The following is an 18,238-nucleotide window of genomic DNA, read 5'->3' as shown; positions in this document are numbered from 1 at the left end:
TTATAATATAATTACTAATTATGCTTATAATTAATTAAAATAGATTGAAAGTCAATCATGCATAGAAATATATGTTTTATTATAAGAAGTTTATAAATTAAACAGACCTAAGATAAGCTAAATAATTAAAATATATTAAAAATAAATAATGCATAGAGACATCTATTTATTGCTTTAAGCACAGTTTATAAATTAAACAGACTTTTATTAAAGTATATTTTGTTCCTACTAACTTAATCGTTATGGATTGTGTTGACCATGTTGTAATACATTGGGCAAAAGTAAGATTTTAAATAATATATTCGCTTTACCCATAGTAGAATTGAATGCAAAACATCACGTAAAATTTTAAGAGAATTTTTAAATCACTCTTCGCACGACATGCAATCAATTTAAAATGGATACTGTTGTCATTTTTTCTACAATAAAAAATAATAATACAAGATTTTTTATTATAATTAAATTATAATATTTTATGTATTTTTCATTGGTTTTGAAGTTTATATGAAAAACGCATAAATCTAGTAAGAGTAAAGTTTGAAAAAGATTTTTTAACTATTAGAAAAAGTAATAAATAATGTGTAAAAATATGTTTTATTGTGATTCTCATGCTTAAAAATCAAGTCAAAAATATTTAATTTTATAATAATACATTTTTAAGTAAATTATGTAAAATAATATGGGCTATTTTGTATGGGAAATAAGTATAATATATATATATGCGCGTCCGGAAGCGACGGCGGAAGCGGATTAGAACAATTATATATAAGATCACTATTCTTTGTTATTTTTAATATATAAGGTACTATCTTAATATTAATTCATATAATGTTTTATCATAGCATTTTTGTAGAATAATCTGCAATAAATTTTCTAGATTAATTATTATTAAATATGAAATATTAAAAATAAATTAAAATATAAAGTAAAATAAAAATAATAATTTTAATGTTTTTCACTGAATATTTATATGGCAATATTTGTGGAGCAACCTTATATTTTTTACTATCGATAAAATAAATATTTATAATAAATTTAAATTAAATTTTCATGCTTAAACAGGTGCAAAACTAATTCTTCAGGGTAAAAAATAAATATTCTAGAAAAAAATTTTATCATAAAATATTTTCTTAGTACGCAATTAATTTTTATAAAAAATATAATATAAACACGAGATGCCGTTTGATCTTTAAAGGATTAAGTTAAAATGTATATTATTATATTTTTTATTATTTATTCAAGAAAATAATAAGCTATAATAAAAACGAGAAATTCGCTCAAATTCTTCGCCAGTAAACAAACGTCTTCATTTTTAATTAAACGAAAATTACATTAAAACGGAATTATACGGATCGATGGAACAAAGGAGAGTTTTATTTAAACAAAAACCGCCCCCTTCTTAAATATGAGAAAAAGAGAAAATTACCAAAAAAGTCCACTCGGCGGTTGAATGCGCGGGGGCAGATAAATTTGGAAAAATTAAAAAAATCCGGAACCCTAATGAAAAAAGTACCGAAGGAACGATTTCCCGCGGGAGCCCGCGTACCATTTCGGTTTGACAGTCAATCTTGGGAAAAGTTTTCAAAGTATGAAAATTTCCATGCCCACCTACCGAATATCTTTTTCCCGTTTTCTTTTTTTTTGCACCGAAGGTCCCAAATTCAATAAGCGATCCGGGACACCGGGAATATTTGGTCTCGTTTCGTACACAGAGGGCGTATTGCTTTAGATATATAAAAATATAGATATATACGAAATCCCCCTTGTGAAAAATATTTGTTCTGTTCAAACAAAACGGATTATCCTATACGTTTTGTATCGATTCGGAGCCGTGTGCTTAATTTTAATTAACTTTCCGTGTTAAAGTTGATTTTTTTTGTTGTTGTTGTGGAATAAAAATTATGAAAATATTTATGAATTGTACGTACTCGAAAAGCGATTATTTTTTATATATGTAACGATAATTGTACGCGTAGCATGCTAACTAAGCATTTAACCGGACGGTTAAATCGATTGTTGTATGTTTGCGAAACGCATATGAAGATTTAATATGTACTAAGCTAAATTGCTTTTTTATCCACACAAAATATAAGTAACTCATACTTTGAATAGAGCTTTTGTTAAATAAAACTAAAACTGAAAATTTTTTGCAAAAAGCAATTATTACTTTTTTAATATATATTATTTTTTAATGTAATACTTAAGTTATATATTTATACTATTAACATATTTTTTATTCTGCCCAATGGTTAGATTTAAATAGATCAGTAACTAAAATCTTATATGCACTTTCGTGTTTTTAAAATTTTCTAAATGCTAATTAATAGTGATTAATAAATAAGTTTAATTCCTGTCGATCATCACAGATTAGATTTTCTCAAATTTGCTTTATCTTAAGGATAAATATTGCAGTGGTTAATAAATTTAAGTTTGATCGTACATACGAAAAGCATATTAAGTTACTTTAGCTTATTAAGAACAATATATGTAATTAAATAAAAAAATAATACGAAGCACCTTGAAAAACAATTAAAAAAATATAATTGTTTACGTTCAAGTTCTGTCAAAAATATTACAGTTTCGAGTTATGATCAAATCACCAATGTGTACCATAAACAGCAAAGTCGAAATATAAGAAACATATATCAAATGTAATTGACCGGAATTTAAATTATATGAAAAAAATAACTTGAAATCTCCCATAAACATTAAAAATTTTAAATCACCAAAGTGTATTTAGGATTTGAAGCTAGGTTTTTAATTTTTTTTTCCTGACTTATATCACTTGTCTATCGGTTTTTTTTGTCAGTCGAGATAATAGCTAGGACAAGTAAACCAAAGTTGTAAAATATATAAAAATAAAATAAAAATAATAAAGAGAGGTCATAAAAATATATGATGATGTACGTTCAAATCTTATTTTAGAGTATAATTTTATGTGTTTTTGGAAAGTACAAACATTTACTAAAAATCGAGGCATAAAGCCGGTTCGGACTCTTAGCCTACATGGATTATATTCAACCAAGGACCTTGATATTCTTGGTAAATATTAAATTAAAAAAATTGACTCCATCGATTGCTCCAATCGTTTTTAGTAAGACAAATGATCAGGTATATTGAACCGAAAATGTTTATTTTTTAATTATTAATAGGAATATTTTTTTGAACCAGTTAATTTTATTATACATTAAAGTATGTACATCAGACTAGAGATTGATATTGCAATGACAACAAGTGACATGAACCGGATAATTACACCGTACAAAACAACGGATGCCATATCAGCCCGGCACCACCAGCAATTAATTAATTTCCCGTCGTGTTTCTTTGGGGTATCTCTCGCACCCCATACCAATTTTGACGTATTCGAGTGTTTTATTTCGGATTCCTTGGCACAATCACGGTTAGCGTTCGCAAAGAGACAACCGAGTACAACCATGAATTATGAAATATGTTAATGAATTCCCATCCCATTCTGTCGGGGATTGTATAAACAAGTATATGCGGGCGTGTCGCTGGGTGGCTTTTCAAATAAAATTACCCAATGTGGCCCATGAGCGAATACTTGCTAATATATAAAACACACGTCGACTTGTCTAATATACATATCTAAAGAAAATATAGGATTGAGTTTAATACTGGCAGTCTGTGTCAAAGGGCGTATGGTGGTGAATTGAAATACAAAACCAAAGACTGTCCAATGAATCTTTATAAAGATAAAAATGTGCACTCATATTTATTAACTTTATTCATTTGCTTTAAGGTCGCCTTTGTTAAATAATATATAATAAAAAAAATCATCACCCTCTATTATTTTATTAATATTTTAAAATAGCATATAGTGAGATTTTAGGTATAAATAAAGAATAGTAAAAATCATTGGTCTTAGTTATCCTTCTCTTAAATTACTAAATTTAGAATCTAAATCATGGAATAATATTAGCGTTTAAAGCATATATTTTAAAAATATCTTTAGTGCAACTCTTTGACGGTACTAAAACCAAAAAAATAATACGAAAAATTCAGCTGAAATTCAAACTTTTTTTTTGAGTCACAAAAGTAGTCTTTATGCCGTTAACTTTTAAAAATTCAGGTGTATGTTAGTTAAAAAATGAAATTTAATAAGTGAAGAATGCTGTGATGTTTAATATAATGCAGCAAAATTCTAACTAGACAACCTTAGTATCGATATATTTGTCTTAAAAAAGATAGTCTTAAAAAATTATCTTTGAACCAGTAGACATAAAAATCAAAAAGATAAAGGTTAGATATTTTAAAATGGTATTTAAATGTATAATTTTTTCAGAATGTGACATTACATAAGAAAAAATGTTTTCAATAATAATAAACATCACATTACATTTTTTATTAATTTTTGTTAAAAAGTTAATAAAAAAACATTGGCTATACATTGTTAAGCAGCCAAACGTGATTTTAAAATCACAATGGTAAGTATTTTATATGCATTTTTTTTTTTTTATAATTATTTTTAAAAAAAATACTATTTCTACGATAAAATGCATTTCAGAATGTGTATCTACTTTTGCTCTCGCTCGCCTGGCCGGACCATTCGTGACAAGCTGATAGGGCCGATAAATTGCCACAGTAGAATTAAAATGGTTTAATTAGAAATCTATCCTTGAACAAAATCACTACTAAACTTAAACACTTAAATAAACGTAAATATTAAACGTTTATCAGACCCTCTCAAAGACATCACCAGAGACAATATCTCTAAAATCGTTTATCACTACTAAACAATATAATTGTTATCATTAAAAAGCATGGTTAAGAGATGCTATGCCATTGTTATGCTCAAGACAAAGCCGTTTTTATTCATTCTCATAAAAGGATCATAAAATCTTTAATAACAGCTTTATTAAGGGATCGACCATACGTCTTAATTGGTTGAAATAAACAATTTTTTTTTTAGCAAGATATACATTGAAAGGTTAAAGAAAATCGGAAAAGCTACACTTCTAAACGATTTCAGTACTTAAAAAACAACAGTATTTAAAAAACTATTTTACTTAATACTACTAACTTGACGGCCTGCTTCACTACTACAATACATTCAGAACCTCTGATATACATACATAGATTAAATATTAATATATAAAATATGTTCTTAACTGATATAAAATCACACTACTCGATGCTCTACCCCCTTTACAACCCTTGTTACATTACACGCGTCAACTCAATGCGTTACATCAAAAGATAACAACTAACGTCTACGAATAAGCTTTGTGACAATACCAGACACAAACTTAGATCACTGACATTAAATTTTATTATTATAGCTTTTAATTACTAGATATGACTATTTAAGTGTATATAGTTTATTAATAGCGCAATATTATAAACAAACATTCCAATATACTGCCGAAATTGAACCCACGGGTCCAGATTATCAGTTTCACACCTAGCATATTACGATATCCAACCCTTTTATATAAACATATAAGTACAATAAGTAATAAATAATAATTGCTCAGTCTAACATTGCATTTAATTACATACTAATATATTAATTATTGTTTCTTTAATGCATTTTCGCGTAATCATAGTTTTTTAATTAATGAATAAAACAATTAAATGTTTTTAGTTTTTTAGTTAATCGCAGTTGTTTAGGTGAAACAGATGGGCATCCTCTTCTGTTTGTGTTTGGTAATTCTCGTTAAAAGTATTTAAAATTTAACTAAGTGCAATCGAAGTTGCAAATGAGTTTTTGCCACCTTTTACTCAGCTCACCGCAAATTTATTATAAGTATTGTACTTGAGATATTAGTACATTTAAAACTGTTTTTACTGCTTAAAATAAAAGCCATCATAATCATAAAAAATTAATGATAATTAACTATTATTATTTTAGGTTCATATAGAGATTATAAGTACCTAAAAAAATGAATATTTTAACTGCTTGATAGGTATATAGATATATAATTAAAATCCTATAAAAAAACCTAATGAATTTAGTTCGAATGTTTTTTAATTAGAATACATAATTAATATATTCATAATTGCAAACAATTATGTGAGATTGAGTTTTAATATATTTTTTTATAAATCGTAATTTAATTAAGTAAAAATTGTAATTTATAGCAAATTTAACATTTTCTGCTTGACAAATTTGTTTTCATAATCTGTTTTTCTATGGCCAATACTAAGCTTTAAAAGAAATAAAAAGCAAGAGAGACTGTTTTTCAAGATTAGTTCAGAGAGTCACGATATTGAAAAAAAATATAGCACGCGTTTATACTAATTCAATCAATACATACAATTTAAAATAAACATAAAATAAAATAAATATTATCACGGAGTAAGATTTCATTGGACAAGAGCTGATATACAGCGATGTTGATGTTGTGTTCGAGCTTCAGATGTTAGTGATTTTAACTAAAAATTTTAATGCTAGACACCTGCATTGGAATTCTTCCGGCGCAGATAGATCAAATATGTCGCTAGCAAACTACTTTTTTGACATGCCTACGATTAAATATTTTTTTAAAACCAATTGCATCACGCCGTCAATTCTAAAGTAAAGCTTAGATCTTAGATATGCAATCCATTCAGACTAATGATGTACCGAAAACTACGATATAAACAACTTAATATAAGCACAACAAATATAAATATTGTAGAGGTAAAAAAACAAATTTTAATAGTCAAATGTAATTGTCGCTTTTAACTGCACTATTGTATCACGTTGTAACAATTTATCACTAAGCTTATAGAGCTTTATCAATATATCTACAATAAAAATATAATTTTAAATTAATATTTAAAACTGACACTGATCAAAATTCACAACAATAAATAATATAGTAAAGATTTATTCTTTTTTTCTTTTTTTAAAGCATACTAGAAGCAATAAATTTTCAATCTCACAAATGAAACAAAAGTGCATATTTTTTATCTTGTCGTGGCACAATTTCAGCGATGAAAACTCAAAAGCTTGTTATAAGACGTAAGGTCGCGTATTACGTAAGGGCCGACCAAGAGGAAAGGTTTATTGCTCTATATTAATTTTGCAAACACTATCCGCGCGAAGTTTCGCCCCCGAAACTTTCGCATAATGGTTATAAATTTTACAAACAAGTCTTGCGCCGTGATACCATAATTAAGCTTTGCAGTGCCATAACCGAAAACGTTAATGGCCATACGGGCCCAAAGTGAATTTTGCTTTGGACTTTTTAAAAATTCATATTGCTCGAAAAAGCGCCAGTTCACTGTGCATACATGCAAAAAAATGTTAATGTATGTATGTATGTACATAGGCTGCTCAAAAAGTTCTTGAACTTTCATTTTCATATTTTTGGGACTAAATAACAGAGTAACTTCAAATGAATTAGCACACCAGTGCGGCATACGTCACGCAGTTGCGGCAACAATGCGTACAATATACAATAGATAAAACTATATAAGGGATGCAAAATTCTCTGCAGAAGCTTTTTATGTGAAAGACACATAATATTAAAAAACTACAACTATAATACTATCGGTTAGTATTTTATCAATTATATAATTTATAAGTTCGGTAACTTTGCAGCCAACCTGTGTATTGTACATATGTATTTGTGAGTTAATATTTTATTTATATAGTACCTTCACAGGCTCCCATCTGATATTCGACGTAACGACATAATTATTTCGCGACGTTAAAGGGCCGGCGGCGTAAAATTGAAAATTTTCCCAAAATGGGCTCTAACTCACCGATCAAACGGCCGTTAAGGATTACTTTTTGGCAATTAACAGTAACGACCCAATTCGGGGCCGTGAAAGTTTATTGTCGATGGTCGGCGATGAAAATCTGACGAAAGAAGGGGCGAAGAAAAGTTGACATCAAATCCGTGGTACTCGAATATCTATTAGAGACGATAATCATAACAATAAAAGTTATGCTGTCGTAAGACGTTTAATAAGTGGCCAGTTATATTTTATCATTATTGTATATTATTTTTAGCAACTGATATTTTATAATACAAGTTAATATAATACCATAATATAATATTTGACGAAAGTGATTTACAATTAAAACATTGACTAAAAAATTTTATATAATTTACTGCCAAATATATAATTTGGTATTAAATATATAATATTTCAGTAAGTTAATTTACATATATAAGTTAATAAGGAGAATATTGAAATCTCTGGATTAGATTATATACATACATACAGCATGAATATAAATATGTTTTATGCTCTTCTTTGAGAAAACTAATTATTAAGTTAGTCTTAGTTACGTTTCATAAAATATATTAGTGAACTATCTTTGGTATAAATTTCTCAAAACACACGCATAATCTAATTTGTTTTATAATTTATAAAATATTATAATATAAATATTTTACAATTAAAAGTTGTTTTGTGATAATAAATGTTATATATGATGTGTGTAATATAAAAATGTTAAATTTCCTTTAATTTTTGTGCCTATTAACAATTTACTTTATTATGTCATATGTAAGGTATAAGCATAAGCTAAATATAATAATATTTTCTGGATAATATACATATGAAGTTAAGCAAATTAAAAATATATTGGATCGTCAAAAGCTTCATTAATATTAAAAATATAAATAATATATATACATTTAATAAATAATCAATTTAATTATTAGACTTTTCTTTTAATAAGTTTGCTATGATTTTAACCGATTTATAAAATATATACAGTGCCTAAGAGGTATCTATATAAAACAAAAACATAGGGTATATATTTATGAATTTTATATAATAGTGATAAAAAAATTTACCTTATTTTTCAGATCTATAGAGACCAAAAGCGAAAAAATTTTAGACAAAAGTTTAAAAATGCTGTGACTTAAATATATGCACTTCGGTGATGTCTTATAAAAAAATACTTATGCGTATTAGCTATAAATAATGAATTTAATTTATTAATGTTATATCAAATATTTTATAAGATGCTTTCATTATAAATCGCATCGAATATATAATATTTCTAGCCGAGTCACCGTTCCTCATACAGTGATTTTTAGTGTTTTTTTTAAACTAATTTTTATAATATTAAACTGTTCTTAAGACTTTGCATTAGTGGACATCATAAGATATATTAATAAGCTAATTTGAACCGAAAAACATTCATTTATACTTCATATTTACATAATAACTTACTTAAATTTTTTAATTACATGAAATTATAAGGTATGTGTAGAATTACTTGTAAATTGAATACCTGTTTTTAATTTAAATACAATATGAATTTCTATTAGAGGTTTTTTAAGATGTAAGTTTACTTTTGAACGAAAATTTTAAATAGTCTGTATATAAATTGTTTTTAATTGCATTTTTGTAATTGATTTTTTTTTAAATATATACTGAGTTGATTTATTTACAATAAATGTGTAAATTTGGTATAATAATTTATACCAAACTTACACATTTCTTTTTTTCTAACATGTAAGCTTTACCATTATATTGTTTTTTATAGTACCTTATTAAAACTTAATATATAGTATGGACTTAGGTCTGAACCTTTATATATTAAATCATAAGATAATTTATATTTATTGGCTGAAAATTCTTTGAAAATCTGTTCTTATTGTACACACATGTTTTTACCCGAAACTATCATTGACCTTTTTTCCTAAACCATTTTCATTCCTATCTATATAATTTTGTAACAAACTTGCAGTGGAAAAAATGTCTTTTTATATGTAATTTTTTTTAAATAACAACATAGTAAATCAGTAATAATTAAATTATATAAAAATCGAAAAAAAAGTCTAGTGCAGTTTTTTATTAGAAAAAAAGTGTTTTTAATTTGGTAAGACTTTCATCAAATAAGTTAAATATATTTGCTTATTTTTTAAGTTAAGATAATCTACATTTTTGTAATGGTAATTTATAGTATTGTGCCAAAAGTGTTTATACATTTGACTTTTAGAGAACAAAATGACATTACAGTACTAGTTATTTATTTATTATTTTAATCGCGATGTATTGTACATATCAACAATAGCTCAGAAAAAATGACGCACTATTAAATTCTGGTTAGAAAATGATATTTTGCGATTAGTAAACGCACTGAATTTTTTTATCTCTGATTCATGAAATATAATATTAGGCATTCTAAGTAGGTAAACATTGTTATAATATTAACATGATAATAATTATTTAAATTGATTACGGATCATATGAAATGTATGCACCGTACAAAAAACCATGCCAATTATATTGTAGTTATAACCAAAAAAATTTTAATACCAGTATAATTAATAAATTGATATAGTTGGAGCAGTATTAAAATTTTCATATGTTTTAAATAAATAAAAATCTTGTTAATGTAAAAATGTTTAGTGGTATACTTTTATTAAATCTAAATTTACTTAAAAAAATATGTTTAATTAATGAACTTAAATTTTGACTAATATTTAATATTGCGATAAGCTTTGAAATCACTTTTGCTTTGTTAATATATACTTTCTCGGAATTATATGTGTATAAAAAGTCCTTTTTCCTTCCTGTTTAACAATTTTTCCCCTAGGGCTGTTCTGACAAGAGCTTAACTCGCATGAAATTACTTTCATATAGTTTTATAATGTTTATTTAGCTGTTTATATTTATTCTTTAATACAATTCTTAACATTGAAAGTATAAACAATTTGAATCATATTATTTAGTGATATTTATATTTTGATTTAACAAAACTTACAAAGTAATGTTTCGATATTTATGGAAGTAACGAGGCTAATAATTCGATTAGACGAAATTTAATCAAAAGCACGTTTTTTATCAACCGGTTAAAAATGAATATTTTTCATTGAGAGTATCATTACACGGGTTTTATTAAGCCTGGGGCCACAATGCAGAATCGGATAATAAACGGAGAATGAGCGCGAAAGGGAATATCTGTGATTAAATTAGAGAACGGCGACGGAAATCTTCCGAAATTGAAGAATTTTCCATACGCCGGCGTGTTTGACGCTATTACTGTATACATAAAAAACGAAAGAAAAATGTATGTGTGTGTATAAAAAGGGAAAATATTATTAATTTTTCTCTCATTTTCGCCGAATTCACACTCGCGTCACGCGCTTGTGTGTATAGCAAATTTTTATTTATTATTTACCAAGCATTAATTTTCCCAAGCAACCATAAAAGTGAATAAGGGGCATTGTTCGGCAAAAACAAACCTTTGTGAAAATGGGGATAAATTTTAATATGCCATTAGTAGGCTCTCGATATATAATAAATGTATTCTTGCTAAAAGCAAGTAAGACTCGCATAAGAGTTAACGCACACAAACATTTAGCTTAAGAATTTTATGTGAATCCGTTTTAATAATAATGTTTATTTTATGATACTATTATTATATGTAAAAGAGATCCATATTATATTATGCAAGATGCTAATTTGTCAAATAAAATGTCAAACTACAGTATTGAGCTGCTTTGCATTTTGCAAAATTTTTTGATGCAAAATGCGAAGTTTGTAGCTATTTTTATTTTTATTCTTGTAATATATATTTATTGTATATTAAAAAACATCCAATATATAAATATTTTTGTTTATAATGACGCTTTGGGATAACCTCTTTTCACGATAGTTTTAATTTAATATCAATAAATAAATAAATAAAATGGTTAATAAATTTAATGAATATTTAGTTATTATCATAGGATCTATTTTTGATAATAAATATTTTTTCAATGAATAATTAGTTATATTCAGACTAAGTGTTAGTACAATTATCGAAATCAATATGATACGCGAAAATCTTAAAATAAAACGGCTCTGTAAAAATATTTTCAAACAAAGTTTTGATATTGTCGCAATAATATCTGTAATCAGAGTTTCAGTGATTATTTGTGATTTTGTAATGCCCGTTTTATTTTAGGAATGCATACCTAATATATAGGTAATGCAAAGATATTTTATCTATAGTAAAATAAAATTAAATAGAAATTGACCATTTATTATTGATATTTTTTTTTGTATTTATTACCAGTAACATAGTAAATTTTAATATGACAAAATACATTAGTATGTATAATACTAATCATTATTACTTTATTTATATTTAAAAGTACTTGTGCAAATTTTTTTATAACTATGCAATAGAACAGTTTTATTTTTTATTAATAAATTAAAACATCGTAATAATAAGTATTATTCCTTATTTTGACAAAATCTCCATATATTTTTATTATTGATAATTATATTCTAATTCTTATAAAATTATTAATGATTTAAACATTACAATCACAATGAGTATAACTTAAGATTCTGTCTCATAAGATTCAATATTTATATTAAATTTACATTTATTATATATAAGAGTAACAAAAAGACAGAAACTGTTACTGCTACTCTAAGAAATATCTTAATTAAATCCGTAATATTGCGGAATGCTATTAAAAACTTCTATTAAACTTAAAATTGGAAAACCTTATATTTATAATTTTTAATTTCATTAATAAGTTAAAGTATTATACCTTTAGATATTTTTTTACAATATTTAGATTTTAGCTATGTGTAATGAATATTTTTGTTCGCTTAGTCGCAATTATAGTTTACATTTTTTATAAACTTTAAATGAAATTTTTAATTTTAATTTAAAGACAAATATAACAATAATAACTATTTTATGCAATCTAGATTTGTATTTAAATTAGTTTTTTGCTTAAGAACTTATAATATGAATTAAATGGAATTCGTTAATTATTTTTTTTATAATAATAAATATAGTCTCTTGAATCACTAAGGTGCCAAGATATTAAGCGCTTTTAGTAAGTTTTAAGTAAATGACTACTATAAAATAAGTTATTATAATCGATTACAATTAAGTAAAAATCAATTTGAGCTAATTAAATAATTACAAATATTAAAACATAATTTCTAGACATACATTTACGGTATATGATAAGCTGATTATTATGTTTTTCTTAGACAATGTAATCAATTGCTTATAAAATATTTTTTTTAAATAGTAGATATTCAGAAGTCTCGTCATATAATTTTGACATTTTATATTTAGCTTAAATATTTACAAAGCTAAAGTCAATATCTAGTAAATAATGAAGTAAAATTATTGTATATTACCCCTTTATTTATTTTTGCACCATAAACCCCAGTATAGTTTTCGTTTATCCGTTCTAAACTTTATATACACGTTATATTAGAACAGATATTTTAATATTAAATAATTTAGATCTTTTCCTTTATTAAAAAAAAGTATTGATTACAGTATAAAAATGTGAAAAATCTCTTTTATATATACTACCCTTGAATCGTTACTTCCCAAATATCCCTAGTATATATTATCTTTAGTACTGAAATTTTCAATGCCTACCAATTAAATTGAATTATGAAGATCCAAGCGCCGGATCCAATACATTTTACTTTATTATTACGCAATTTATTAAGACGCCTTATAAAATGACAGGGGTCGCCTTACTTAATCGCTTAAGGGCCCAATTAGTAGCAATTAATAGATCCGTGTTGTATACGTGTTACACCCAAATCTGAAACAAACGGTTACGATTGACAACGCTTCGGTAATGCCATAACTGCCTTAATCTTAACTACGTGACCTTTCGAAACTGATACTATTTTTTTCAAGATCCAATTATTATTCACATCACGGTTAAGGGGTTGATTTGATCGCTTATGGATTGTGTTGACAAACTTGGCCTATCCGCCTGATCGCCCTTGATTGACAGTGTAATAACTCGAGGGGGTAAGAATTTAGCCACCCCTCGCCGAATTCCATCCCCTTTTATGACCGTTACCCGACGGAGTATGATATAATCGATCTAAGTTAACGTTACATTGGATCGCGTAGCTCGTTAAAGTGTGATAGGATATCGAAAATCGGTATTAAAAAAATGCGATCGGTTATTAGGCACGCAATAACGCGTGCACAATGACATGAGCGATATAAAATCTTAATTTTGTAGTATATAAATGTGTACATAATAAGGATTTTAACTTACTTTAATAAATCTTAAATATTTAGAGGGTCCAATAAATTATGATATTAAGATTTATAGATTTTTTTACATATTTTAACTACAATGCTTTATATTTTAATATTTTAAATTATGGTAAATTTTAACAATAATATTTAAAAATAAATAATATTTAAAAAACTAGGGTGAATTTTATTAATAATATTTTATTAATATATTCATGAAGTAATTACTTGAAAATAAACATTTATTAAGTAAAAATTTTAATGTGTTCATATTTTTCATTAGCAATTAGCGAGAAACGATAAACCATTTGTAATATACTTAAAATACGCGAAATATAGAAAGGATGACTTCAAAACAATATGCTTTTATTGTATTAGATACTTTAATACTACTCTAGCTATAAGATTTTAGCATAATTAAAAATATAAAGATCGTATTGTTATATTCTAAGATTATTTTTTCAAATCTACAACTTTTTCCATTAAAATACTTTCCTAATGAATTGCATTTGGCCTAATTAGCATATGCTAAAGATACTATTAAAAAGTTAAATTAATTTAATTTATGATATACAATAACCTAAATCATAAAAAGACTAAAACATATTAATATTGCAATTATGTAACATATAATCTTAATCATAAAATAATTTCAACGTTTATAAGAATATTAAATAAATCATGAATAAATTGAAAAATTCACTGCATTTAAATATACCAAAAATTGTATATAAAAAAATATTAGATTTTTATGAAAAAGAGAAATTATAACAAAAATAAGATATTTGTCGTAAATAGATTATGTCAATAGCACCACCTATTTATTTGCAAAGAATTATCTTTTTTTTTCAAATAGTTGAGATCGCTGGCTTAAAAGATTGAAAGAATACTTTTTTTTAGAACTGACTATCATCATTCTATTTATAGTCTATTTATTATCACAGATACCTTTCAAATAAATCTAAATATTAATATTAGTATTTCTGTCCTTTTGCAGTACAAATCTCCCTAGATTTGCTTTTAATATAATATATAATAACTAGTATCTTACTTTAAAAAAATATATAATATAAATTATTCCTCATAAAAATATAAATTATTTATTACACATTAGTTATATTCTGATCCTTTATAATTATAAATTTCTTTCGAATAAGTCGTGTTTTATAAAAATCGGGGACAGAATATTATTAAAATAATTTGTTTAAACTACTATTAAATTCTAATATATTTATATTTTGTAACTATATAGAAACAAAATGAATGATGTTTTAATTGCAAATTAAGATTAAAGTCTAAAACAATATTAAAAATAACTCCTACTTTATTAGGGTTTTGGTTCCCAAATTAATACGATTAGTTGATTTGTTTTTGGTTCAGTTTATTGAGGCTTACTTGGCCCTATCTCTTTTCTACTGATACATTATTGGATTTCCAGATTACTTTGGCATATATGTAATATATTTCGGATTAGGAAGGATTTCTTAAGATTTGTTTATATATTAATTAAGATACTTTATATTATCATTTATATTGTAAAAATAAAATTTTACATTCATGATTTTTTATTGAAATTCTACATTAAATAACTCTAACAATTAAAAATAAAAAATAAATACTTATAAGTAATTTTCAAGAAATAATCTTTACGTATACATCTAACAATTTATTAAAAATTCATAAAAATTATTACGTAGAAAGTATATGTTCTAAGAATTCGTTATACTTTCTACGTAATATATGCATATATTTGTTTATTTAAAAAAAAACCTTATTGTACTTATGACCAACATCATATTAGTAAAAAAATAAATATATAATAAAGGTTTATATCAATGCTACTTATAAAAATATTTTTTAATTGTTTTAATTATGCGAATTAATAATTATGTATTATTTTATTAAATAAAAATACATATTGAATAAATTTATTTTGAAGCATATTAAATAAGCTTTAGACATTTAATTCCTCTTTTCTACGTAAATAACAATTTAATGTTCGACTGTTAAATATTTAACTATAAGTCTATGATAATAATAAAACTAGACCAAAGCAATAGCAATATATGTAACAATTAACCTACGAATAGTATATTAAAACTTTTCTTAAGTTTTCATTATTATATATGATTAGTTTTTAATGAATATAAGCTTGTTCCATATATTTTTAAATCGTCTATCAATTTTTAGGCATCTAAATTAATTATAAAATTAGATGTGATTCTGATTGATTGCATCAGATTGAGTAATCATAACTTTCTATCTCGTGTTTGAATATAGTAATTAAAATTAAGCTGGATCATAACTCATATGATAATTGGTGCTTAAAAACATAATAATATAGTTTATCCTAATATCAGTAAAATAAATAAATATATACTATTTTTTTACATTTTTACTACATTTTTAATATTTTTTATAATGTATCGTCGACTTTATTACTTAAATACAATTGACTAATGGATTTTATAATTTATCATAATAATCATATGCAGCAAAATATTATAATAATTAAAGTAAGGTTCGTTCTAAAAATAAATTAATGTTTATAAAATTCGTGCACATAAAATATATTCTAAATAATACTTTTTGTACATATTTTTTCATATTATTGTGTTGAGATTCTAATTTATAGCATTTTTGTCCCAAAAAATAACTAGCAGACTTATAATATACATATCATATATAAGATTCTGCGCCACTTAAAAAAATAATCAAATAATATTAACGCTTGCTTATATACTATTATTTTTTTAAATAAGATTTCTGGCTGAAATAAGTATAATTAATTATTAAAATAACACATTGTCTTGTTTTATTGATATTTTTATTAAAAAAATGAGATAAAACTCAACTTTAAATGTAATTTAGTTTGTAAATTTTAAAGAGTAGTTCAATTATATGAATAATTCAATGTAAATAGCACAAAACACTGTTTAATTTTGTAGTTATCTAGTGTAATTATAAATATGAGCCTACGCTATAAATTATCAGTCTAGCCCATTAAGGATTACGCAATTCATTCCCCTAATATATATATATATAAATTTTAGCAAGTTTTTAAGCTTAATTTTAATTCTTATATCATTCACAATCTTCTAATAAAAATCTGACTTCAAAATACCATAAAATTTTATCGCTTTTATTCTAATTTATTCATATTTTATCTCGAGTCAAAACTTCGGGAAAAACAACCCTTATTGAAAACGTCAGATTTTCCACAACATTTTTGTCTCTCAAAATAAATTACAACACAACGCAATTTCGTATAAAATTTGCACGACAATATTTCCTAAATACTTTCACCGTAATTAATTTAATACAAAATTTACTACCGTATCCAGGATAATCCCGAGATTCTTACGTCTCTTTCGCGGAATCCCAGGCACGACAAGACCCCAGAAAATTACAAGCCCTGCTTATCACAGAAGCCTCTTTTACCTTCAGAATTATTTTATATACACACACATATAAATGTACACACAATAAATCACCTGGAAAATACTCACATTGTAATTAATTAGCCTAACTTATCCTCGGTTGTCACAATGAGATAAATAGTATTATTCACTTTATTTTTTACAATATTTTTAGTTGTATATTATGGATATATATCACTCATCACGTGAGAACGTAACCACACACACCGCGGCAGCATCGCTAACGTGGGTCCGCGAGCCGATCCGTGGGCCGTACGCGCGCGCTACGCGCCGGCAAACAGTGCACTGAGTACGAATGCACAAGGCTACGGCTACGGAGACGCTACGGCTGCTACGACTCGTCTACGCATGCTCGTAGCTCGCGTGAGTTTTCCGCCGAACTACGAAACGGCCAAGACACAACACGTCCGCAAATTAAACGGCCGTCGATCGCCCCATCGGGGATGATTGTGCGAGGCGCGCTCTTTGCGTTTGTATGCTTAGAGCTTCTCAAACAAAGTTGCCACAAAAATAGTGAAAGATGTCGATACACTAAAAAATGGGCGTGGTCGATTCGCTAAGCTTTTTCAACTTAAATTGACCGTTTATTTAAATGATTCACAATAAATTAATTAAATAAAGCGCAACCAATGAGCAGCACAATTAATGACACACTTCACAGTTTGTATCAAATATAATATTTAACTTACAAATAGTGGTTCAATGACTGAAAAAAATTGTAGTCAGTTCATGCAAGTTTCTGTAACTACCAGGTGTCAATAACTAAATGAACAGTCTTTCTGTAGACATCACGAGACTCCTAAAGTGCATAAAACAATCGCTAGAGCATATACACTAATAACTTTGAAAT

At 25.8% G+C, this 18,238-nt stretch overlaps 1 protein-coding gene across 1 annotated transcript in view; it reads right to left on the bottom strand.

Moving 5' to 3' along the window:
- Positions 1 to 17,589, bottom strand: part of LOC148234915 (neuroligin-4, Y-linked-like) — a 183,702-nt gene extending 166,113 nt beyond the window's left edge. The window contains exon 1 of the mRNA XM_088185519.1: positions 17,458 to 17,589. The gene's annotated coding sequence lies outside the window, so the exon portion shown is untranslated. The remainder of the gene's footprint in view (positions 1 to 17,457) is intronic.
- Between the last annotated feature and the right edge of the window lie 649 nt (positions 17,590 to 18,238).

Source organism: Plectrocnemia conspersa, unplaced genomic scaffold (assembly GCF_051122295.1).
Source record: "Plectrocnemia conspersa isolate PC_06_02 unplaced genomic scaffold, ASM5112229v1 ptg000005l, whole genome shotgun sequence".
NCBI classification, from domain to species: domain Eukaryota; kingdom Metazoa; phylum Arthropoda; class Insecta; order Trichoptera; family Polycentropodidae; genus Plectrocnemia; species Plectrocnemia conspersa.
Note: the sequence above shows the minus strand (reverse complement) of the source record. Positions and strands in the feature narration are given on the sequence as shown.